This window comes from Herpailurus yagouaroundi, unplaced genomic scaffold (assembly GCF_014898765.1).
Source record: "Herpailurus yagouaroundi ecotype Mexico unplaced genomic scaffold, PumYag 165, whole genome shotgun sequence".
NCBI classification, from domain to species: Eukaryota; Metazoa; Chordata; class Mammalia; order Carnivora; family Felidae; genus Herpailurus; species Herpailurus yagouaroundi.
In genome coordinates, this window is record NW_024412406.1 from 14,867,868 (window position 1) to 14,893,897 (window position 26,030).

General features: G+C 41.8%; 1 protein-coding gene across 4 annotated transcripts in view; it reads right to left on the minus strand.

Moving 5' to 3' along the window:
- The window catches only part of SULF1 (sulfatase 1), a 178,002-nt gene that overhangs the window by 117,104 nt on the left and 34,868 nt on the right, over window positions 1-26,030 (minus strand). For all 4 annotated transcript variants that reach the window (XM_040487645.1, XM_040487642.1, XM_040487644.1 and 1 more), the window contains one exon: window positions 25,451-25,545. The gene's annotated coding sequence lies outside the window, so the exon portion shown is untranslated. The remainder of the gene's footprint in view (window positions 1-25,450; window positions 25,546-26,030) is intronic.

A 26,030-nucleotide genomic window follows, 5' to 3' on the forward strand; every position in this document is an offset into this window, starting at 1 on the left:
ATGGGGTAATGCCTCTATTGAGGTTTAGTTAGATCTTCCTCTTAAGATAAAGGAACCAGATTACGTACCTATAAGCAACCTACGACTCTCAGCTGAACTCAAGAAAGAGGTACAATTCATTCAAATGGTATATCTGGTTACCTAAGTAGGGAAAAACAATGAAATCCATGGAAAACCTCTAAAAACAGTTTTAGGCAGTTATTATTATTATTGTTATTATTATTATCATTATTGTGATTTCATCAATGAGAAGTTAAGGCAGAACAGGCATAGCTGTGTAATAATAACCAACTTTTAGTTTTCTGGAGACTTCAATTTTCTCATTTGTCAAAAGGGGTGGTGGTTATATTTAATGGTCTCTAAGACTCACTTTAGCAATGAATCTCTAAGAGTAGCAGGCTGAGCCTTCCCAATGGTCCATTATACCTATGATTTTACACAGACTGGTTCTGACCACCATCAGGTATCCAATAAATATTTGTCAAATGATGTGTAGGGAGGGCAAGTCTTAGACACGCCTGCTTTTTCTGCTTGCTCAAAGTGCTTGATGGTCGAGTGTCTTGATGAGCCTTATACTCAGACGCAAGTCCTACACTTGGTATCACCAGTCAGGCAGAATTACTGGAGTTGAGAGTCCAGCAAGACTCCTCAAACTCTAGCTCTCCTGGGATGGATGGAAAAGCAGATTGCCTGCTTCAGTCACAACTGTTTGAATGTATTTATTGCTCTCATTTCATTTCTCTGTTGGCCTTTCCCTGAAGTAGGAAAATGAACCCAAATCACCAAACAATACTGTTACTGAGCTGATAATGTGTCACAATCAGCCCCCAACACAGTTGCAGGATTCTCACCTCCTGGTGTTTATACCTTGGTATAATTCCCTCCTCCCATACTTAATAGGGCTGATCTGGGTAACCAATAGCATAAGGCAGAAATGATGGAGTGTGACTTCTGAGACTAAGCCATAAAAATCATCGCTGCTCTGTCTTAATGTCCCAGATCACCTACTCTGGAGAAAGCCAGCTTCCGTGTTGTGAGGACACTCAAGCAGCTCCATGGTGAGGACCCCATGGCAAGGAACTGAAGCTTCCCAGTAAGAGACAGGACCACTCCCAGCCATGGGAGTGAGCCATCCTGGGAGGGGACCCTCCAACCCCAATCAATCCCTCAGATGACTGAGGGCCTGGTCAGTGTCTTGCACGGCAACATCACGAACAACTCTGAACCAGAACTTTCTGGCTAACCTGACCCCAGATTCCTGACCCGCAGAAACTATATAAACCAATCCATGTTTATTATTGTTTTGAACCACTTACACTTAGCGTAATTTTTTTAATGCAAAAATACAGAACTAATACAAGAGGCTTCTAAAAAAGATTGATTTCGGGGTGCCTGGGTGGCTCAGTCGGTTAAGCGGCCGACTTCGGCTCAGGTCATGATCTCGTGGTCCGTGAGTTCGAGCCCCGCGTCGGGCTCTGTGCTGACAGCTCAGAGCCTGGAGCCTGTTTCGGAGTCTGTGTCTCCCTCTCTCTGACCCTCCCCCGTTCATGCTCTGTCTCTCTCTGTCTCAAAAATAAATAAACGTTAACAAAAAATAAATAAATAAAATAAAAAAATAAAAAAGATTGATTTCATGAGTGACTGAAGTCACTTTTCAGTTTCGTTGTTATACTGTTGACTGTTAATAATTTATGAGAATAGGGAGTAGAGGTGTCCTAAAGTTTAGTAGCTGTATCAGTGACAGTTCAAAAGCACTTTCTAATGGCTTTTTCAGAAGAGCCTTACTTCTTTCCCCTTTTCATATATGCGAGCACTCTTAGCATCTAACACAGAAGTTGATAATAAGCATGGCTTTGGGGATCTCACAAGCTGTGCTCCAGTGTGGGCTCTGTTGCATTCTAACTCTGAGACCTTGCATGAGTTAAACTTTCTGGACCTCAGTTTCCCCATTAATAAACATGCTGCTGTACCTATCTCACGGATATTGTCGGGGTTAAATAACCTAATATATGTGAAGTTCTTTGGAGAACAGCTCCCACATAGAAAGCGCCCCGTATTATCATTTTTATTACCAATTTATTTTCACAACCTAAATATTTGAACCGTGTCATAGTTTCTTCTTCTTTTCACCACGATCCAAGAATTCATCTGCTGTTCCTTTAGCCAACTAAGATATTTTCCAAACTGAATCTGGAACCTGAGACAAAGAGGAAGTACTATCTAGGAGAGCCACTGTGGCTCGTCGCCTGTCCTGCCTAGCCTCCTCCCTGCCCTCTCCAGCTGGCACGCCTCAGCACCAACAGCACAAAGGCCACGTCTTGTAGTCTCATTCCCTTCCTACTCCCGGGCCTAAATGACACCCAATCTCAGGGTGCATGGATGCGAAAGACTCTGTCTTCTAAAAGTTGTATATCTGAGGAGTGCTGATGCATAGGGGCACTTGTACCCCAATGTTTATAGCAGCACTTTCAACAATAGCCAAATTATGGAAAGAGCCCAAATGTCCATGAACGGACACATGGATAAAGAAGATGTGGTTTATACATACAATGGAATACTACTTGGCAATGAGAAAGAGTGAAATCGGGCCATTTGCAGCAATGTGGATGGAAATGCAGGGCATTATGCTAAGTGAAATAAGTCAGGCAGAGAAAGACAGATACCATATGTTTTCACTCATAGGTGGATCCTGAGAAACTTAACAGAAGACTGTGGGGGAGGGGAAGGGAAGAAAAAAAAAAGAGAGGGAGGGGAGCCCCAAACTAGAAGAAACTCAAAAAGAGTGAGTAAATGTGGAGATGTGGGGGGGTGGGGGGGAGGGGAAAGTGGGTGATGGGCATTGAGGAGGGCACCTGCTGGGATGAGCACTGGGGTGTTGTATGGAAACCAGTTTGACAATAAATTATATTTAATATATATATAAAAAAATAAAAGTTGTATAGATATATAATGTATATATAAAAAAATAAAAGTTGTAAGTTAGATTTTTAAATTTTTTTTTTAATGTTTACTATTGAGAGACAGAGAGACACAGAGCATGAGCAGGGGAGGGGTAGAGAGAGGCAGAGACACAGAATCTGAAATAGGCTCCAGGCTCTGAGCCGTCAGCACAGAGCCCGATGCAGGGCTCGAACTCACAAACCGTGAGATTGTGACCTGAACCGAAGTCGGTCACCCAACCAACTGAGCCACCCAGGTGCCCCTGAAAGTTAGATTTTTAAAAGAAAACTTTAGAGAACCAAATATTCCAGGGTTATAGTCACTTTACCAGTATATAATTAAAGAAAGCCAAGTATTGTTAGAAAAAAAAAATCAAGATTCACCTCCATTTTAAAGCTCAATACTAAATTGACTAACCTTTTTGGGAATTTGGTCTGACTTTTTCACAGTCTTTTTCCGTGCGACAGGAGAAATCAGAGTCCACTTCTCTCTGTAAGATCTGCCGTTCCCATTCTTATTTGGGTAGTGGGGAAAAAGATGAATCCAGCCAATCACGACTGTCCTGTCTCACAGGGGCTGTGGGGCTGGGGATTTAGTGTGGTTCAGGATATTAGCATATTTATGCACTCAGCCATTCTATTTGAATTCAGTGTGGGGGTGGGGGTGGGATGGGGGTGGGGGAGTGGGGTGGGAGGCGGGGAAAGAGTTGAGTAGAACAGCAGGTGGTTTCATCAAAATCTCCCCGAAACTCTAAACTCCACATTTTTAAGGTTAGGAGGCAATGTGCCAAAGGTCGTGTGGGGGCAAAGGGCAAGAAGAGTAAAAAGGATTAGAGGAAGATAGAGACCATGCAGTTGGACATAAAAGAGTTCCTGGAAAGCAGGAAGCTGGCTGGATATACCACATTTTTATTACTTAGCTTTACTCATTTACATTATTTTGCTGAAATGAGCAAAACCGGCCTTCCTTTAGTTTCCTGCATTAAAGCGACGAGAGAGCGTTTAATCAAACTATTTGCCAGTTCCCTCTTCCTGATCTCCCTCGTCCTTGGCTCTCTCTGCCCACCCCGGTGAAACGCACACAGATTTTGTTCCCCAAACATTTTTCATCATGGGTTTTCCCCGCAATTCTAAAGGAAAGGAAACAGAGACGTGCGCCCATGCTATGCGGATAGGAGCCACACAATGAGAATCTCATTCATTTTTAAGCCTTCAAATCTGTATGGACAATGGGTGTTTGTTTTTCATTTAATCTATCTATCTTCAGTCTACTCTCCACTTACTTAGGAACGTGTGGAGAAATACATCCTTTTGAGACACCTGCAATCCCGTTTTTTGCGTAAGTGGTATTTTAAGTAAACCAAAACCCTGTGCCTGCTTAGACCCTAAGCTGCCCAGGAATCCCCTGCTGACACCAGCCATCCTGTCTTGGAGCATCTGGAATGAAGTCTTGCGTCCTCTCTGCTGAGCCCTTTGTCTTTTCTGACCTCCGGCTCTTTCCTCTTGCTCTACTGCTCATTCACCTTGTCTTTTCACTTGCCCCCAATGACATGGCTATTGTAAGGTTTTTGTATTATTTTGGTTTCTACGACAAGGCCTTCTATGGAAGGATCTGCTAGCTAGAGGGTTTCTCCCCTGTTATTTTCCCTTTGCATCTTTTCTGTGCAGAGGCGATGTACGGATTGAGAATATGGTCACAAACTGTTAAAAACGAAGCTCTGAATACAAGCTACTTTGGCATCTGCAGGGTCTGTCCTGAAGAGTGCACACGCACTCTGCCTGCCTGGGATGTCTTCCTCGGGGAAGCACATGGGTGTCTGCAAACTGGAGGGGGTTCTTGAGAACGCCATTAAGTTACCAGCTGGACCTAGCCGAGTACTGTACACAATGACATTTTATTATTTTTATTTCTGAAGTGTTTAAAGTACTTTTGGATTAGTTCTATCGTTCACACACTTATAAGAAACTGTTATTATTATCATCATCATTATTATTATTATTGCTATCTCTCTTATGAAGCAAACTCTCTAACTTGAGTGGAACTCAAGTAGCCTCTCACTGCAAGCTTTAGGAAATGACTATTTGGAAATAGAAGCATTTTTTAAAAAATCGACTAATGAAAAAAAGCCAATCATTTTAACAGGATGAGTAGTAAAACTTCAGAGATGATAGGTTGACCTTTGGGAACATAAGTCTAGAAACTTAAATTCTCCTTTGCACTAAAAAGCTGCCAATAGCCTTGCAAAGAAGTCCTTTATGCTGAGCGTGTTCAGGAGAGCTCTCTGCCTGAGTAGTAACTGCTCTTCTAACACGGCCTTGTGAGTGAAGGGGTTTTGTTGCACTCAAAGCCTCTGGTTAGTGAAGTTCCTGCGAAATACTTTCTGCCACTGTCCTAAGCATCCCTAAGCTGGCAAGGGTTGATTACACAGCAATTTGTACCTATAAACTTTACAGTTCTGGGGTGGATCTAATAAATTTTCATTATTAACGTCTGATCATTTTTTCTGAAATATATTCTAGCAAACAATAGCGTGGAAATTATCCGCTGAAGAGCTTTAAGAAATACATTCTCTGTCTTGGAGCATCTAGAATGATGTCTTCTGTCCTCGCTGCCGAGCCCTTTGTCTTTTCCCACCGCTACCTCAGACGGGAGTCAGTGCTAAAGACTGTTGTTGCCTCTTTAAAGACACACAGTTTCTAGCAATCACACCGACAGGAAGCTTCAGTGCGTATTACTTAGCTCACACTGGGGCAGCCTTGTGGTCGTCTTAGAACGCAAGCTCGCTGACAGCAGAGGCTGTGGGTCACGTCCGACATCATATATTCAGCGCCTACGTTAATATCCCACACACGTAATACGTGCATTGATATTTGTTAAAGGAAAGAATGCCCGCGATTTGCCATTTCTGAGAAAGTCCACAAAATCCACTTCGCAAAGTATCGCCTGCCTGGGCAGCTCATTGCAATTTATGACGTTAATGTCATATACGGTAAAAACTGAACAAGATCTTCACTTATCAAAAATCCTTTGACTTAATGGTTTTTTCCCACCTGAGTATTTCTTTCTCCCTACCCAATTTCCTAGAAAAGTACAAGGAAAAGGTTACTTCCGGTTTACTGAGTTTTCAAACAAATCACCTGGTGGCATCCTTGACATTGCTCTCCACGGCAAAGACATGACTCATTAATGTGGAAAGGAAAATTAGACCGGGGAAATTCTACCTGGCCATCTTTCTCAATTTCACTCCAAAGGAAATAGGATTTGTTTCCACCACTGCAAAGTTGAATTTACAACAAGATTAACGGTCAAGTAAGTTAGTCCCATTGAACGCCCTCTGAGCATCTGGGGGCTCACATTTGTACAGAATCTGACCAGGTGCTGTTCCTGACTTCCAGGATTTTTTTTTTTTTTCAAGTGCTCTTATGGCATCAAGGATGGAATATGGCTTAACTCTGAAAGTGTTAAAATTTAATCATATCCTCTGAGCTGTCACCAGGACAAACACTATGAATTACTTTTGCAGGCATAAAGTCTGTCTAGGTATCGTTAAAATAAATTCACATCTAAATGATCTTTTGTCACAGTAAAGAGAAGATGCAAAGCCATAAAAAGGGGGTAATAAAGCCACCACTATACATATAAAGCATTATCCACCATCCTTCAGAGATTTGGGCTCTTTTTCCCAGAGAAGATCCTTGGGTTAGTATTGCCATAAAGCAAGCCTAGACCCTCTATGCTTAAATTGGATTCCTTCTTCTGTGTTGTTGTTGGCACCTTCCTAAGGACGTTCTTGTTTATTTCACTGTAAAATAAGAAGCAGCAAGTTATTGTGCATCTGGATGGTTTCTGGTGGGGAAAGGGGGAAAAATCTCATTTTGGCAAAATGTCACTTTATATGAAGTGCAATGATTTATCCAGGTTTCTGTATAAATATGTTATCTTTGAATAATATAGTTCTAGAAAACTGAATGTAAATTTGGGTATATCCACTGAATCAGTGTTATGCTAAACTCTTTCTTAAAGCCTTCCTTCCTTCCTTCCTTGCTTCCTTCCTCCCATCTTCCCTCCCTCCCTCTCTCTCTCCTTCTACTCTCCTCTTTAAATCCACATGCTTTCTTATTTCTCATCTTAACAACAACAAAAAAAGATTAGCTCATGATATTGGATTACATAGCTTAGTACTTCCATCATTATCAACTGACTCCAGGACATTTCATCCCATTTCTAAGTGACTTTAGCTTCTTCTCCATTCTCAGTCTCTGCAGTATTATGCCTGCCTGAGTTCTTGGAGATTTCAAAGATTTCTCAGCACCACTGCCTCTTCCTTTCTGGGTCACCTCCCCTCTCCCCTAACTACTCCCTAGTCCAGCTGGTCAATCCCTAGCCCTGAACAATACTGGAAACTGGCTCTTGTCCTGGCATCTCAGTGGCCCGTGTCCTGCCCTGACATTGCTCTCTCAGTCTTTCAGTCTGCCAACCCCAACAGTTCTTTGACATGGCAGAGCTCTCTTCCGTCCTTTGATCCTACCATTCTTAGTGGCCCTTACTCCCTTGACGTCTTCACCCCTCTCCTTAGCACGTTAAAGTCATTTCACACAGTCATTGTAATCAGTCCTTTGTGAAAATGCTCAGCCTCCCCACCTCCCCCGTCACTTTGCCACCTCTGCCTGGGACACCACAGCCCTAGTTAAGTCCAACTCCCTGCCTGTTCTCATCTGCAACCTGTGCAACTGCCCACATCCGTAGAAAGGCACGCTGCCCTGAAGGGGTTCATGTTGTACCCGTGCCACAAACCTCAAGGAGGCCCCGGATGCTTCCGGGCAACCACCCTGTCTTACCCCAGTCCAGTTACTCTTCTGTTCCCTCAGATATCTGTTTCCCATCCCCTCGTCCCTGCTCATGCCCTCAGCGCTCCTTCTTCACCGGCACTCTGAGCAGATGACCTGGGCTCATACTTCATGGAAGAGACAGAAGCAGTTGGAAGAGAACTTCCACAGGCTCCTCTACCCCCACCGGCTCACCTACCAGCATCTGTTCCCCTAGGCTCTGCCTTCTCATTCACTTGAGTCGATGAGTCCTCCGCGTTCTCTCAGTCTGGAGCCAGTTCTTCCACCTCTGTACTAGGTTCTATTTCTTCTCATCTATTCAAAAAAACCATAGCTCCAACAATGCTCCCTTCTCGCACTCAAATCATCTTCTCTCCCCCACTGACATCATTCCCAGCAGTGTGTAAACATGTGGTCATTTCTTCCATCTTGTTAAAAACGTTCATGACCTTACTTGCCTCGTATCATCAGCTACCGCCCCTTGTCTTTGCTCCCCTTGCCACAAACTCCTTGGAAGAGTTGCCATATTTCTGTCTTAGTCTCTCTCCTTCCATTCTCTCTTGTGCCTAGTACAACCAGGCTTTCTTGCCCTTTATTTCACCAAAGTTGCTCTCATGTGCATAACCAATGACCGCCAAGGAGAGAAATACAATGGTCAGTTCTCAGTCCTCAGCATACTGGACCTGTCAGACCTAGTTGATCATTCTTTCCTTCCCCAAACACTGTCTTCATTCAGCTCCCAGGAAACCAGGAACTCCTTCACCCCTTGGTGCTCCCCCTACTTCCCTGGGCCCCTCAGTCAGTGTCTTCTGACGTTTCCTCTTCTCTTTGATCTCCACGGCACCTGGTCATCACTTCTTTTCTCTGTGTATACGCACCTCCTTGTTGATATTATGCTTACGACTTCCAAATGCAAACCTCTATTTTCTTTTTTTTTAAAAATATTTTATTTATTTTTGAGACAAGGAGAGACAGAGCATGAATGGGGGAGGGTCAGAGAGAGAGAGACACAGAATCCGAAGCGGGCTCCAGGCTCTGAGCTGTCAGCACAGAGCCCGACGCGGAGCTCGAACTCACGGACCGCGAGATCACGACCTGAGCCGAAGTCGGCCGCTTAACCAACTGAGCCACCCAGGCGCCCCGCAAACCTCTATTCTCAAACACACACTGTCTACACAGTCTGCAAATAAATCCAACTGCCTGTGTAATGAGGTCTCTTCCCCTCGGAAATCTAAAAGACACCTCGAACTTGATTCCCAAAACTGAATTCCTGATCTTCCTCCCCAAAATGCTTCCAACGGCAACCTTTCCAATCTCAACTGGTGGCAACTCTATCCTTTCAGCCGCTTGGACCAAAACATTTGCAGCATCTTTGATTCTTCTCTCCTCCCACCCCCATACCACTTGCAATCAATCAGGCAATACGGTCGGTTCTATCTTCAAAACTAGCTAGCATCTGATGACTTTTCACTACTTCCACTGCTTTCACCAAATCTGAAGCCCTCTTATCTCTTTCAGTAATAATTCACCTTTTCTTACTTTTGCCCATCTATAGTAGGTCTCCACGTGGCAGATAGAGAGAGTTTTTGACAATATAAATCAGAATGTACTCCTCCTTTGTACGAAACCCTGCGATGGCTCCCTTTACAGCCAGAGAAATAGACAAAGTCCTTCTCGTGGCCCACAGGTCATGTGCTGGCCTATTGTTACTTGTTTGACCTAATTTTCCACCACTCTTCTGTTTGCTCACTTCCTTTTTGTCTTAATGGTGTCACTGTGAGTCTTCTAACATGTAGGTATCCTGGGGCTCTTGCTTTAGCTGTTCTCTCTGTCTGGAATGCTCTTCCTCAAGATATCTGGTTGCCATTTCCTTACTTTTTTCAAGTGTTTATCCAAATCTTACCATCTCAGTGGTTTCCCTGTGAAACCTCTTCAACACTGCAACCCAGCCTGGTTTCTAAGTTTGCTGTACTTCTATTTCATAGCATGTACCACTTTCTAATAGGCTATATATGTTTGACTTATGTGGATCTTTACTTTTATTTTCTGTCTTCTGCTACTTGAAGGTAAGAACCACAAGAGTCAGGACCTCTGAATAATCTGCTCACAAATGTATCCCGAAAACCTAGGACAGGGCTTGGCATGTCATGTGGTAGGCGCTCAGTGAGGATTTGTTGAATTAACGAAGGAGTAAAGTAAAGAAAGGGACAAAAAAGGTGAGTTAGCCTGGTTTCTCTGAGCTATCTGCTTGGAAATTTGCTTTTTGTTGAGACTTCAAAGGAGATTGTTCCCAAAATGTTATGCCTGACTCTAGAGCCCCTGTTATTGAGTCTTTTCGCTTTCCAATTAGAATGAACTCCAAGTAGCTGAGAAATCCTCCCCCACATCTCACGAAAACAAGGTGCTGCCACACCTCAGCCACTGGTAACTATTACATACTCCCTGGGGACATTATATATGAACTTTTAAAAAGACGGAACTAGGTAAGTGGCCTCATTTTAGGGTCTGATATAAAATGAAAAACTCAGAGCAGGTTCATCTAAAGCTTGGCCAAATTTCATGTAAACCTGGCTCACCCTGAAAGGGAACCTCTCAGCTGATATATCTTTTCAAATGGAAACTATGCAGAATTCAGTGGCTTCATGTGGTTTCCACCCCAAACCAGGTGGAACCAGAGGCTTTGGCAAAGATTCACGTGAAATTCTTAACTGGGAAATATAAACCAAGGGGGTAAATGTTGGAGAAAAACAAAGTGAAATAAAACCTTTAGTTCTGAACGGTCCTGAAACCGCAAGCTTAAATCGCTGCTCTTAAACATCACCTCACTCACACGCTTTAAATAAGTGCAATCATTGTTTTGAAAAATTTCCCCCACTAATGAGCCGGTTTTTTGTTATCCTGTATTAGAAATTTCAGGGGTCCTTCACACTCATGTGGAGATCAAGTTATTATTTCCATCTGGCAGGCTTTGTCATCAAAGAACAAAGATGAGGAGGTGACCTGACGAAGGCACCTACAAGAATGAGCCAACAGAGCGGACATCTCGGTCACAGCTCAGTTCCTTACCCTAAAAGCCTGCTGCCTTTCATTGAAGGAAGCCAGAAATACAGTCACAAAGAGACAAAGGGAAACCTTAAGACTCCTGTGGATCAGGTGAGATTAAGTATTAAAAAACTGTGCTTTTGCTTTTGACGGTAACAGTATTGTGCAAACTCTGAGTTGACATATGGAGTAGGAATAATTTATCAGTAATGGGGTTTGCGTGTGTGTGTGTGTGTTTGTGTATGTTTATACGACTGGGATTTTAGGAACCCTTTCAATAGGTAAAACTATTCTAATTATAGGAGATGCACTCATAACCAGAGACTTTTAAGCATCAGAAAATTTTAAGATATTTCCACAGGGTGCCTAGGTGGCTTAGTTGGTTAGGTGTCCAACTCATGATTTTGGCTCAGGTCATGATCTCACGATTCGTGAGTTCGAGCCCTTCATCAGGCTCTGCACTGACAGTGAGGAGTCCGCTTGGGATTCTCTCTCTCCTCCTCTCTGCCTCTCCCCCACTCGTGCTCTCTGAGTCCTCTCTCTCTCTCTCTCTCAAAATAAATAAGCTTAAAAAAATAAGTAAAGAGAGTTCCACAAATCCTACATTCATCCAGCTACAGATATTTCTTATATAAAACTTGTACAGATATTGTATTAAGATTTCAGAGAGAAATCTTTAACACAAAAATGTAGGACTCCTTTCCACTCAATTTGTGCAGTTTATAGAAGTTTGACTGTAATTCCTAGTTTATGTCTACTTTTCGATCATAGAAAGAGAGCTAGATAGACTTCTGAAAGACCAACTCAATGCATCTTGCTATTAAATAAAAAGCCATCCTAGTCCCTTCAAAAGATGGAGGTAAATGCAACTAAGGTCTGGACATTTATAATCCTGGCATATGCTTAGAGGCAGAAATCCCTGAAGGTAAATACTGCATTTGCCAACTTTGTGGACTGAATGTTAAAAACAGCCACTGTTACTTTTGATTTTAGAATAATTTGTCATTACTGTCCTATAGGTACTTAAAAACATGTGATCTCTGTTTCTGGACACGGGCATGTTACAGCTATAAGGAATGTTAAGTAAGCTTAACATAGAACTTGTCTACCATAGCATTGATCCCGAGCTTATGTGAATTTGGCTGCTGAACAGATTTTTCTCTGTGGCTTAAAAAAGCATGTATTCCAGAAGTGCTTAGATATTTACATCAATGCCTCAACTAAATAGAGATATTCTAAATATTGTGGATCTCTTTAACAATAGTCATTCGTTCTTTCATTCAACAGTATTTATTATGCCTGTTATGTGCTAAACTCTATGTTAGGCATTGGGAATACAGAGATGAATGAGATCTTGTCACTGCCTTGAAAGGTCGTAGTGATTAGTGGGGAGAAAAGAGAAAGAAACAAGGTTTGAATACAAATGTGGTCTTTTCTTTCTTTCTTTCTTTCTTTCTTTCTTTCTTTCTTTCAGATCTTCTGTTTCTAATCAAGATGGAGTAACTGCTACCAAACTAGTCCTCCCACTATGAATGGTTAGAAAACTGGACAAAGCATATGGCACAAATCAGACACTGGATGATAAGCTATGATCCCTGAGAAAAGGAACGCGAGTGAGGTATGTCCCCCTAGACACTTTCTGGATATGGCACAGAGAGGGGTACCCACGCAGAGCTGAAGAGACAGGGTGATTTGAGGAGGGAAGTGGAATCTGCGGGGTAGAGATAAAGAGAAAGAGCTTCAGAAATCTGTATGGGGTCCCCTTGAGTCCTCGGCTGCATACTAAACCACAGATGTGTGGGGTGAGACGCCACAGAGTTGGGCGAAGGATGACTACCAGGCAAAGAATTAGTGGGGAGCTGTAAGATCAACAGTTTACACTACATATGGCTGGGGATACTTATGTTCTGACTGGAAAGGTCAAGCCTTGAGAATAGGGCTCACTAGTCCTAGAGTGTAGATCACTCTAGATCTGACCAAACACAACTTAACAAACTTTAAAAAATCCCAGTTGATCCTCAAGTAAATTAATTATCTTGCCAGAACAAATATTCTTTAGAAGAAGACACCCAAATCCAGACATTCAACAATGTAATATTCACAATATCCAGCAGCCAATCAGGTATTACTAGATATGTGAAAAAGCCGAAAAAGGTGACTCCTAACCAGGAGAAACGCTGGTCCTAGAAAAAGAAAAAAAAAAATCACAAGAAAAAGATAAATCCATTACTGTGTATGGTGATGGATGTTAATTGGACTTACTATGGTAATCATTTTGCAATATATACAAATACCCAATCATTGCATTATACATCCAAAACTAATATGGTGTTATGTTAATTATACCGCAATAAAAAAAGAGAGACTCCGAAGTGACAGCGATGATTGAATGAGCGGATGAGGAATTTAAAACAGCTATTATAAATATGCTCAAGGATTTGAAGGAACACGTGAACATAATGAACAGATACACGGAAACTATTAAAAAGAAGCAAATGGAATTTCTATAGCTGAAAAGTACAACATCTGAAAGGAAAGGCTTTTCAAAAAAGTGAGTGCAGCCCCCGTGGCCTGTGGAACAATTTTAGTATCAAGTAGTCTAACACGCATGTAATTGGAGTCCTAGGAGGGGTGGGGGTAATGGGGAAATATTTGAAGAAATAATGACTGAAAAAAATTCTAAATGTGTTTAAAAAATGTAAGCTCCACCAGATCCAAAAAGCTCAGCTAACTGAAAACATGATGAATGCAATCTGATGAATGCTATACCAGAAACACACAAATGTAAGCCTATCCTAAATTTAAAATACATCATTTTCCTTGACCAACTTGTGCATTAATTCCTCCTTCCTTCTGCACATCCACTTGGAGCGATCATCGACCGCCACCCCCCACCCCCGCTTCCTGTCTAACCAAGTGTCAAGATGGTCAGGATCTGTGGTAAGGAGAGGGGGTGGCAGAAGCAGATGATGAAAATACAGAATGAAAAAATATAGAGAAACTCTTTTCTATTCTTTCCCTGTCATCTACTGGCTTGTTGTTCACTAGACATTTTTTTTTTCTTACTTTCCGTTCATGTCTTACAATTAACTTACCCTATACTTACTGTTTAAAGCCCCCAGGGTCCAATGAATATTCTGCTCATTTTGCCCCATCCCTCCACTTGCCTTTAAAGTGCCTACTGGTAAAACCTCACCTCCTTTCCGTACCTGAATTATTTCCATCTCTCCAAAAACTCCTACTTCCTGGTTCCTTAATTTGTGTTTCATTAGAATTTCAGCCTGAATAGATCAACAGCATTGCTTAAGAGGTAAGGAGAAACCCTTACTTTCCTTACAAGGGGTGGGGAAGTAGGTTAGGGGTCAAGAAGCAGAGATGTGAAGATAAGTTTTCGGGTTTACAGACTGTCACAATGAAGTGCCTTTTTTCGCAAAACTTTACCCTTCAAGCTTGGATTTCTAGGTGGGTTTGCGAAAGTATTTGTGCCTTAACGGGCCTGTAAAAAATACAGCATCAATAAATAATATTACTAGATAATCTAGATTGAACCACTGGTAGACCAGTTTATACATGATCATCTTTAACACTGTCCATTTGTAAGTAGGGATCTGCCCATATTTACAAATATTCATATCAACAGATGAGATATGAGATTATACATGATCATCTTTAACACTGTCCATTTGTAAGTAGGGATCTGCCCATATTTACAAATATTCATATTACAGATGAGAAAATGAAGGCCCAGAAGTGTTAAGTAACTTGCCCAAGGTCACACAGCCACTTAAATATACAGCCGGGGCAAAACTCAGCCTCCCTGAAACCTTCCCTTATACTGTTCCCTCTTATTATCTTTACAGACAATACCAAAAATACATGTTGGAACCCCTTCCTAGAAAACTTCCTAAGGGTGTATGTTACTATTTGTCTTTCAGATGTTAGCTTTTGCTAGAATCCTCTGCCTCTATTTTTAGAAATATGGCTGAAATGCTGAAAGTCAGCCGGGAAGCCCTGCCCACACCAACAGAGCCCTTACATATTCAAATACTTAGGCAAGTAGAAGAAAGACTGTATGAGTTTTAAGATTTGCCACTAGGGAACTGGCCCGAGCCAAAGCACAGATGCCTCTTTTTGGCAATTCACAAAGCTCAACTTATTTATTTATTTATTTATTTTAACCTTTATTTATTTTTGAGACCGAGAGAGACAGAGCATGAATGGGGGAGGGTCAGAGAGAGAGGGAGATACAGAATCTGAAACAGACTCCAGGCTCTGAGCTGTCAGCACAGAGCCCAACGCGGGGCTCGAACTCACGGACCGAGAGATCGTGACCTGAGCCGAAGTCAGACGCTTAACTGACTGAGCCACCCAGGCGCCCCAAAGCTCAACATTTTCAAGCCAGAAGTTGCAACTTTGTTTTTTAAATTAAAAATGAGCATTCAGTGTGCACTTAACCACTTGCAAAGTACTGTGCTAAATGTAGTAAGAATGGAAGGACAATACTCCAGTCTCAAAAAGCACACAACCGAGTGTGAGGCACAGGAATGCGAATGACAGTATGGTACAAACGGGTCTTAAATAAATAAGAACCATAATTAAAGTATAAAGTCCACGGGAGTGCAACAGAAGAAATAATCAACTTCTGGCTGTGAGGAAATCAAGGGCTATTTTACATGGGTTGTGGCATTTAGCTTTCGCTAAAATGTGGTAAAAGAACATTCTGGTCCCATGTAATTCCAGAGCTCTGTCCATGAAGGGTGTGTAAGGGAGTGTGAGCAGTCTGGATGGGAGTAGCGGGCGTGGGGATCCCAGCAGGGACAGGCTGGGAAGTTAGGTAGGGCCACAGCAGGAGAGGGAAGGAGGAGGAGGGGGGAAGTTCTGTGCTAAGACGAGATGAGACAGATGAATGTTCTCGGATACACGCTATCTGCGTGTCTTTGCTCCCGGCGCTTTGCACACACCTTCTCTCTGAGCCCCTCACAACAATATTATGAGGTAAATGCCGTTATCCACATTGTACCAAAAGGCAACCTGAGGCTCCCAAAGGCTACGCAGCTGACCCGATTCCACAAGCAGTAAATGACGGAGTGTCTCTACTGTCTTTTCACAGTATCCTGTCTCTCTCACACTCGTGGTCCCTGGAAGGCCTCAAGGGTTTGCACTTGATTCTTCGCACAATGGATAGCCACTGCACTGTTGTTCATTTAACGCCATGTGATGATAACCTTTAATTTTCACTTGGGAGATGCTAAAGGGGATGATGGAGTGAATAATACGCACGAACGAAGCACCTTTTCTGTCATTTCTCTGGTTCAGCAGGAGCGTGCCAGCTCCGGGCACACCTACATACTTAACCATAAAGAAAGAGAAGTAGAAAAATCAGACCCCAATTTTTTTCCTAATGTTTATTTAGTTCGGAGAGAGAGACAGGGTGACAGAGACAGAGAGAGAGGGAGACACAGAATCCGAAGCAGGCTCCAGGCTCCGAGCTGTCAGCACAGAGCCCGATGTGGGGCTTGAACCCACCGACTGCAAGATGATGATCTGAGCTGAAGTCAGACGCTTAACCGACCGAGCCACCCAGGTGCCCCTCAAACCCCAAAATTTTTAGATTTTGTGACAACATTTGATATGCAATCAAAATTTTGAATTATACATATAAAATGCCGTTTTCAGAAGTATCAAACTCAGGCAGAATTAGTGCTCTCCACTGTGTGAAAAATCTCCAAAATACTTAGGAACGCTCTTTTCAGGAGACTTCTTTTAGGGACGCCTGGGTGGCTCAGTAGGTTGAGCATCCGACTCTTGATTTTGGTTCATGATGTCACAGCTCCTGGGGGCTGTGCGCTGACAGCGCAGAGCCTGCTTGGGACTCTCTCTCCTCTCTCTGCCCCTCCCCTGCTCGTGCTCTCTCTCTCAAAATAAATAAATAAACTTTAAAAAAGAGAGAGAGAGAGACTTCTTTTATCACTCTTTGAGGATATATATTTTTTTCCTCTCCTTCCAACCAGGGAATCCTACTGATGGCACGATGGGGAGACCAGGTGCTGTATAGTTGTCAACCTGGAGCCTTGAAATTACAGCATCTAAAGCGTAATAGCTGTAAAAATACCAAACCCATCAAATGTATTTCATTTGTAAACAAAGGATTAACAAAAGCTTTCACGAGGCAAACCCAGTTTACACTTCTGTGGATCTCAGAATGCAGACTGCAGGATAAATACCCAGCTATGTGGTGTCAGAATCTGGACCTGTGGAACCATGCAGATCTTTAAAGGAGAATCTTTGTATCGCATTAGTGACTATCATTATTATTATTATTTACTATTGTTTTCGGTGGCTGGGTGAGGGGAAAAGGTGAACCCAGGTCTAAGCAAATCTAAAGGGAAATCAGAAGTTCGAAAGTTAAAAGCTGTTTTTTTCAGTATGCTGACAATATAATCCCAAAGTACTTTTTCATTGATCATCTTATTGGACTTCCGACAACTGTTACTGGAGGACATTGTAAGTGTGCAAACACACGATACTATTATTGCTACTGTTTGTGAGGCACACGCCCTACTCCCGTCCAGTTCCCACAGGGTGAGTGCTGTGACCCGTGGTTGCTTTCCCTATAGTGCCTGGTAATTGTCAGCGTGAGTGTGTGTGTGTATTTGAGTATGTGGAATTATGGGCAGGGTAACGGTAGGGGAACATATTTTACACTTCATGCGTTTCTGGATTTTAAAAGTTTCCACAAATAATAACAATTGTTAACACGCATAACACACTGTATTAAGTGTTAAGCATTGTGCTGAGCCCTTTATGCACATGGAAACCTCTAACCCTCTAAACTGCCAGACACAGTATTAGCGTGGCCCTCAGTTTTCAGATGAGGACAGAGACACAAAGAAATTAAGTTACACAGCGAACCAACGACACGGCAAGCCATTCACACCAAGGCAGTCTGTCTCCCAAATGCGTGTTCCTATCCAGTATCTATCTACACTTCTTCCATGTACCACTATGAATTAGAAACCGAGAGACTTCCAATTTAAGAAGACCACATCGCCTTTGCTGATGATAGCTCTTGAATTCCCAAAGGCTCCCTAAGGTAGAAAAGGCTCTTGTTTACATCCCTTCAACACCCCACGACGTATGTCTTTAGACATCCATGAAGGCCAACAGTTCAGCCTTCTTATTACCACGCAGATGCATGATCTTACTGTCTACACGAGTCAGGGAGAAAAAACAAATCAATGTTTTGGTAGTCAGAATCATCGTCTGTCATGGTTAGGAGTTGGTTGTCACTGGAACAGTTATTCATACATATATAGGCAATTCATCCCATACACACTCTGTCTTAATAGTTCTATAACCAGAGAGAAAGTTCTTCAAACTAAGATGGACTTCCAAATGTGAAATGTAAATTGTATTCCTTTCCCCTCACCCAGAAGAGATATTTCAGCACGTGCAAACTACTAAGCTGATACTGTATTGGACATTTAAAAGAAATTCCTCTATCAATCAATGACTGGGGGGGGGGGGGGAGAGTAGAAAAAGCAACTAGAAAATTAAGAATTTCCCTAAGAGAAAGACAGTCTTGTGCCTGAGAGCAGAGGGATGGCCTCTGTCTGGGGGATGCAGGTGACGGCAATTTCTCGATCCATTTTGGCACATGACTGGAGGCAATGGACAAGATTATGAAAAGCAATGGCACCCATCCTTGGTCAGTTAATCTTCCTCCGGCCCCAATCATAAAGATTATTGGGAGTCAGTCCTGAACTGAATTCCAACAACCACAAGTGTATATAATACAAGTTATTTTTTTCACGCCTATATTTAATGCCTCAGCCAGTAAAGATAGTTCATTCTGAAGCTTTTCGGAAAAATCCACTGAGTGCATAGTTATAATCCAAGTGATTCTATAGCCTTCCTTCTCTGCAAAGCATTTTTGAATGTTTGCCAACCATCAAAAATACACATTGGGATTAGTTTACTGGCAGAGACATAAAAGTAAAAGAATAATGAGGGAGCAAAAAGGTGCTGGGAATAGAAGAGTGTGATGGGAACTAACAATGGCCGTGCCATACCTCAGCCTTGTAATACCACAGCAATAGCGTTACGTTGTGCTGGAACGACTCCCTACATCTGCTTCCCCACAATGTACTTTTCCATTCTTCATCTGCATTTACAACAGCCTAGTAAGGGAAGTGGGACAAGTATATTCTAATTTTGTAGAAAGCTACACAGTCAACAAAACGCCTAAAATGGGAACCGACTCTTAGTGCAGCGTTCTTCGAACGGCACGATTTTGTGACTAGCAGGATGATGGCAAACATCATCAGGAGAGATATTCAAAATATCTATACCCCTTATAGCACGGGCAACTGATGGCTCTGAAAGGCTGCTAGTCCCTCTCCTGTGGCCACTGTGCATTCCTGAGCATCACCGTCTGGCTAGCCCAGATTCCTATGAATATTGTAGAAGAGATTTAATCCGCTGGGGCATTCTTACTTTAAGTAATAAATACATTTTAATCAGAGAATGCATCAAATCTTCTTTATATTTTTTGGTAAAACTATAAAAGCAAGTAATTTTAAAATTAATTTTAGCGGGGGAGGGCGCCTGGGTGGCTCAGTTGATTAAACACCCGACTCTTGGTTTCAGCTCAGGTCATGATCTCACAGTTCGTGGCTTTGAGCCCCACATCAGGCTCCATGCTGATGATGCAAAGCCTGCTTGGGGTTCTCTCTCTCTCCCTCTCTCTCTGCCCCGATCCTTTCTCTCTCTCAAATAAATAAACTTTAAAAAATTAAAAAAAAATTTATGGTGAACCCCATTGTAAGAAGCCATGTCTGCTTTACCTGCTTTGTAAATAATGGATGTGCTTAAAGTAACACCTGCATTTTAGATGCTATTGTCAACTGGCTATGGTTAATGAATCTAGATTTCTTTAAAGGCTACTAGGAGATAAACAGAAAAGAAAATCAAGCACTGGAAATTTTGAGAGTTTCTGATGATGTCTATCACTTGTTTGGAAATATTATGGATGCCTTTCAATTAAAAAAAGTTTTTTAATGTTTTTATTCATTTTTCAGAGACAGAGAGAGAGAGAGAGAGAACGAGTCGAGGAGGGGCAGAGAGAGGGAGACACAGAACCCGAAGCAGGCTCCAGGCTCTGAGCTGTCAGCAAAGAGCCTGACGTGGGGCTCGAACCCACGAACCATGACGAACCATGAGATCATGACCTGAGCCAAAGTCAGATGCTTAGCCGTCTGAGCCACCCAGACACCCCAATTTTTAAATAATTATACTCTCTCGAAGGCCCTGTAGCCTGATCATCTTCCATTTAAAAATAAGGGAAGCAGAACTAACTAAAATTTAAATAAAAATGTGAAAAAAAAAGGGAAGCAGAAACCACTGAAGTTCATGTTAGACTCTACCCCCCCAAAGGATCCCTTCAAAATGTGCCACCTTGCATTGTGACAGCCATAATCCGCAGCAACTTTCAAACACATTTGTCCCAAATATACCACTACAAGATTCTCTAGTAATTTGAGGGCAACATCATAAAACCAGTATGAATTCTCACTGGAATCTAATTTTATTTTTACATTTTTTATAGTCTACCAGAGAGACAAGGATCTTCCCATCCCTGAAGATCAGCGGTTTGCCAAAAGCGAACATCGAATTTTGTAGATTCTCTAACCTGCAGATGCGAATGTAAAAAGCCTCCAGTGTTCCAGTTCTACCCTTATAAATACTCACACGGCAAAAATGTCCCAAAAAAGTCTCCATCAATGACCTATTTGTTTGGAGCCCTAGATAATGCGGTAACAACAGAACCTTAATAACAGGATTTGACCTTATCACCTAATTATTCAAGGGATGACTTCCTACAAAACTTAATCTTCATTTGTAATTGTGATGCTCTCCTTAGGAAATCTAAGCAGATGAATGAGGTTAAATTAGGACATCATTGAGAGAAGGAACCTAAATTTGAATATATCTGCCACCAGTGGCACTGGGGATTCAACAGTGACACAAATCAAATGCTTCCTATGTAAGCAGAGTTAATCAGTCCTGAAAATGCACTAACATAGTACAAAGCAGTATTTCTTTTCAGGAAATGCAACATTATACTGGCAAATATATTCCATCTTAACTCCAAAATGCCATTCAAAACCATCCTATGAAAAAGGACATCAATTTAAAACATCTGGCCTGAAACCAAGTTGTGGAGTTGCATTTTACTTCTTAAAATTCACTGTTGTGAGAATGCAGACGTTTTCTATCCTAAACTGTGGCTCGCTGATCTTAAGCAAATGTTGTGCCCCTAGCGTGGGTCATTTCAGCATTGGATGGACTGATTCTGCCCTTCTGATCCGTCTTAAAGATGTCTTGGGGGACATCTTAATGTAAGCAGGGCCCTTAGACCCTTCCTAACAAGCATTACCACAAAGTGATCTCTTGTAACACTCACGGTTCCAGGCATAGAACAAGACCATTGTGTGTGACCTGATTTCATTTCAGTGACTGTCCCAGTAAAGAATGACATCATCCCATTCTTTTTTTCTTGATCTCCACTTGTGACTGTCCTCATCTCCCCGCCCCCACCCTCGTCATAATTAAACTGCTCTCCCCCCTCCCGCTCCACACTCCTCATCCCCAGAGAAGTAGCTATTTTCCTCTTAACTTCCTGCCTGAATGTATCATTACGGCAAGAGCAAAGGGCTTTCCTCTGGTCGGTTAATATCCCCGGAGTTTGTTTCCTCGCCATAGTAGACAAAGCCCTACTCTCTTGGCAGCCAAAGTGCACTGGGAGGACCGTCTGCTGGGATAGGTCTCAGTCAGATGAAAATGGAGAAAAGCCAGCAAGAGGTGACACAGCCTGATGGGCACAACGTTTCCCATCCTATTGACGTTTGGTGTTTTCTGTCACCACAAACTCCTTGGCTTTGAGGATGTACTGTCTACACAGGTCCATTTAACGATGTGTATGCAGGTGTGCACATTGGTATGCCTGCGCATACCGGCACTTGCTTTATCGCTTACATTTGTATTAGGACTCACATGTGAAAGTACTTAGTTTCGGAGGGGCTGAAAGGACGATGCAGGAGAAGACATTAGTTTAAAAACTGGCATTAGAAGGCAACTAAATAAAACGGCTATGTGAGGAAGGTGTGGGTTAGATTTTTTTTTGACTGTTATCTCTTATCGGGAAAAAGCAAAATCCACTCAGGTGTCCACATTTATGTAATAGAGCACAATTTCAAACTATGAACTATGAAGACAATGCAGAAACTGTAGACTGTTTCGATATAAGAGTGAAAAGAATCAGAATAAAATTGTATATTCTCTATGTTTCCAATTACATAAAATATTAGCTAGGACCATATGAAATTGCTGCTTTTGTGGGTCAGATATAGTCCATAGCAGCAATTTTCTATGATTCCGCATTGCATATATTCATATTACAAAAAAAAATCCTGGGCTTGGGTTAAGTGGGTGTGTGTTTTACCTAAAAAAATTTCATATTGGGTCCCTATTATGTTGTGTTTTTTTTTTTATGAATTACTTTATATCATTTTATTTTCTTTTTAGTAAGAGAGGGAGAATGCATGATCCAGGGGCAATCAAGAATCTCGAGCAGGCTCTACACTCGGCACAGAGCCCAACATGGGCTTTGATCCCATGACCCTGGGATCATGAGCCGAGCTGAAATCAAGAGTCGGATACTCAACTGACTGAGCCACCCAAGTGCCCCAGGTTTTATTTTTAAGTAATCTCTACACCCAACGTGGAGCTCAAACTTAAAACCCTGAGATCAAGTCACATACTCCACCAACTGAGCCAGTCTAGTGTCCCGCTATCCTATTGTTTTACAACAAATACATTATTTTAATTGCCATTAGGATGTGCACTGAGAAATGTTCAGGGTGACAATGGTCACAAATGAAAACAGTTGGCTTCTTAGCAGCCCCAGATTCAGCTCTTTATATTCCACAGCAAGCTTTAAATGCTCAGTAGATACCCAAAGAAAATTTTAGCAGTTTTTAGGGTCTAAATCTGAAGTTGATTCCTTGAAAAGATAGAGTTTACTATTACAATTTATGGACAATTTAAAAAATCTCTTAAATTTAAATTAAGGCATTGAGTATAACTTAAATTATTAGAGTAATATAGAAAATAATACAGTGCCAGGGAGGCACAGCTAAGACATGCTTTGATAAAATTTTCCATCCTAAATGGGCATCAACAGGGCTAGGAAAGGTCTTAATTTCCTTATAAACAACATATTTGCTGTTCTAAGTTATCCCATCTGTGTGCCCCAAGCCTTGTCTGACAGTGCAGTTTTTGAGACCAGAAGGTACAATAGAAGCCATTCAGATTTTGGCAGGTGGACTTCAAGCTGAAAACCAGGCTCCACAAAAAAATAACAGTCTGTTCCACAGGTGTGAACATTTTTGACAAGAACCCTCAAAATCTCCCCCAAGCTGTGAAATTTAATTGTCCTTTTGTTGTTTTATTGCATGTGAATACAACCTATCTCTCCTTGGAACAAGAGAGAATCTTCTGGCAATCGGAGAGTCAGGAGATGCTTAGGCAGCTTCTGAGTTTTGCTTATGACATCTCCTGGTTCTGTTTCTTGTGTTATGTATCTTGGAGGTGATGCCAAGTTCACTGAACTGCAGGTAAGCAGTTCTTAAAGCCGGAAAAATATTAAATGAAAGAACTTTATATCCAGATGACATGAGCAGAGAGGTAATCAAAAATGCACAGGGCAGCATTTTGAAGCTCTGAGCCTCATTAAAGTGGTCCTTATTTTATAAACCTGACTGTCTGAGCACACATAGAAAGGACTAATTTTTTTCTACAAAATTTACCAGATGGGAAGACTGTGGATCTGTGAATACAGATGTGGTGGTGAAGAGTGACTCAGTTACCTATCTAATACAGCTCAAATGATGGATGAGGAAGGGCGGAGATGTTGAAGCTGGCCACTGGTCCGACTTTGAATTTGAATATTCCAGTCCAAAGAGAAAAAAACAGACCAGAGACTTCTCTCACAGGGGGGCTATAGGTTTTTAAGAAGTAGTGTCTTGTGTGTTAAATTTGAGCATGTAATTCTAACTTGATGCAATATGAAACACATTTGTGTTTTCTCATAATAAGAATATACTAATGAAAGGATATAATGCTTACAGTGATAAAGTTGCCCATTAAATGGAGAACTGACTCAAGAAGATGAAGAACTCTGAAGTAGTCATAGTTCTACTATTTATTGAATTTATTTCTAAACAGAAATCTTTTTTAGTTTCTGTTTGGGAGTATTTCCTCTCCTGTCCAGAGTTTTGAAGGAAGGAGACTTCATTTAACTTCAACTTGTTTTCTCTTATTTTTTATTTAGCTTGTGGGTAACCAGCTTCCACCACATTTCTGGTGATATCCCAGACCATATGCACACAGAGCACTGAGAATTACAGGAAAAACATTGCCAGTGTTCATAATTTTCTGTCAAGGAAGTAACCCCACACTCCCATACACTTCTAGATATTTCCCTTCTAAATGTGGCATTTGTAGAGGACACAAAATGCTTTATGTCGTAAGTATTAGAAAGAGGAGCTGGATAAATCAATCCTCAAAAGACAAACCGAAATTCAGGCCACACCTGTTGAAGATTTCATTTTGTTTTGTTTGTGTGAGGTTCACAAACTTTTTGGTGATTGGAGGACTTTATCCAAGGCAACCTGGGCCAACACAAGGCTTAGAATGAAAAGCAAGCAGAGGGTAATGACTTTGAAGAGCTGCAATTTGAAACCAACAGGAACTCAGCAGTTTCCATTGCATTAATTTGGTTGGGGGTAGAAGGAAACAAATTTCAATGTTGACATTTAAGCAAAGACACATGGGGCTGTAAACTCACATGAATCAACACCCCTGAGAATGTTTCTGCAGCTAAGGTTGCATGGCTTGGATGGGTCTCTGTAACTCTTCCCAGCCCCACAACACTCAGGGCACTAGTGTGTATGTGGCCAAGACAAGAAACTGTGAAGGCAAGCTATGAACAAGACAGGTGACATCTGTGGTTTTCACTCCTGAGACTGTGGATGGCTGGGTGTAGCTGGCCTGCCATTCCCTGTGACTGATTCCCCTGAGCTTCATGAGCAGCTCATGACATGTTAATAAAGTTCTATGATCCTTCCTTCCTCCCTTCCTCCCTTCCTTCCTTCCTCCCTTCTTCTCTCTCTTTCTTTCTTTCTTTCTTTCTTTCTTTCTTTCTTTCTTTCTTTCTTTCTTTCTTTCTTTCTTTCTTTCTTTCATCTTTCCACCCAATGTGGAACTCAAACCCAATAACCCTTAGATCACGAGTCACAGGCTCTACTGACTGAACCATCCAGGCACCCTGATTCTTCAAATACTCATTATTCAGATGGTTCTTTTGCCATTCCTGAAGCCTAATTTCATGAAATGGCTCTACCACATTTAAGGCCCCTTTTAGCTCTCTCAGCCAAGAAGGATGAAAATGTTACAGGAAGGCTCTCTTTCTCACAATTCCCCATCCATGGAACTCTCCTCTCCTCAAGTGACAGGGTGTGCTCAGGTTTAATTAGCACCTTGGTTTAATTAACTAAGAGATAAATGTTTGATACGAGTACCTTTGAAGATGTTCTGCAGTTACTCTGTCCTGGAGAACCTTCACGTCATCTGCCAAGTTCGCCTTCTTCAGACAGTGGTGGGTGGAAGTCAGCACCTACGATGGAGAAGAGTCAAAGTGTCCTCAGTTGCATTTTATCAGTGGCTTCTCTTATCTTTCTGATAGCGCCCTTTCACAACTTCAAAAGAGAACATCATTAGGAATAATATTCTCCAAATTTTATCCACGCTGATTTTCTTACAATCACTTGCAAGAGGCTTTGAAATATGGTGAGTAATTCAGTCCTTTTGTAGAAGTTTCCATTTGACTCTCTCTTCATCAAGGGAAAGACTTTCCCTCAGATTCATTTCATATTACTCTTTGACTGGATTTCCTAAGACTAATAAAGAAGAGTTTCTTTTCAAAAGTTTAGAAGGTGTTCCAAGTTTAAAAGTTGAGTGACATCTAATTTGAGGTTATGAGACCTGTTTTAAAGGGAAATGTGCTGAGTCATAAAATCTCCTAAAGTTGCTGTAAGCTATTATTTGATGAGTAGCAAAGTAAGCTACCTTGCTACTTATTTAACAAGTGGTTAAATTTGT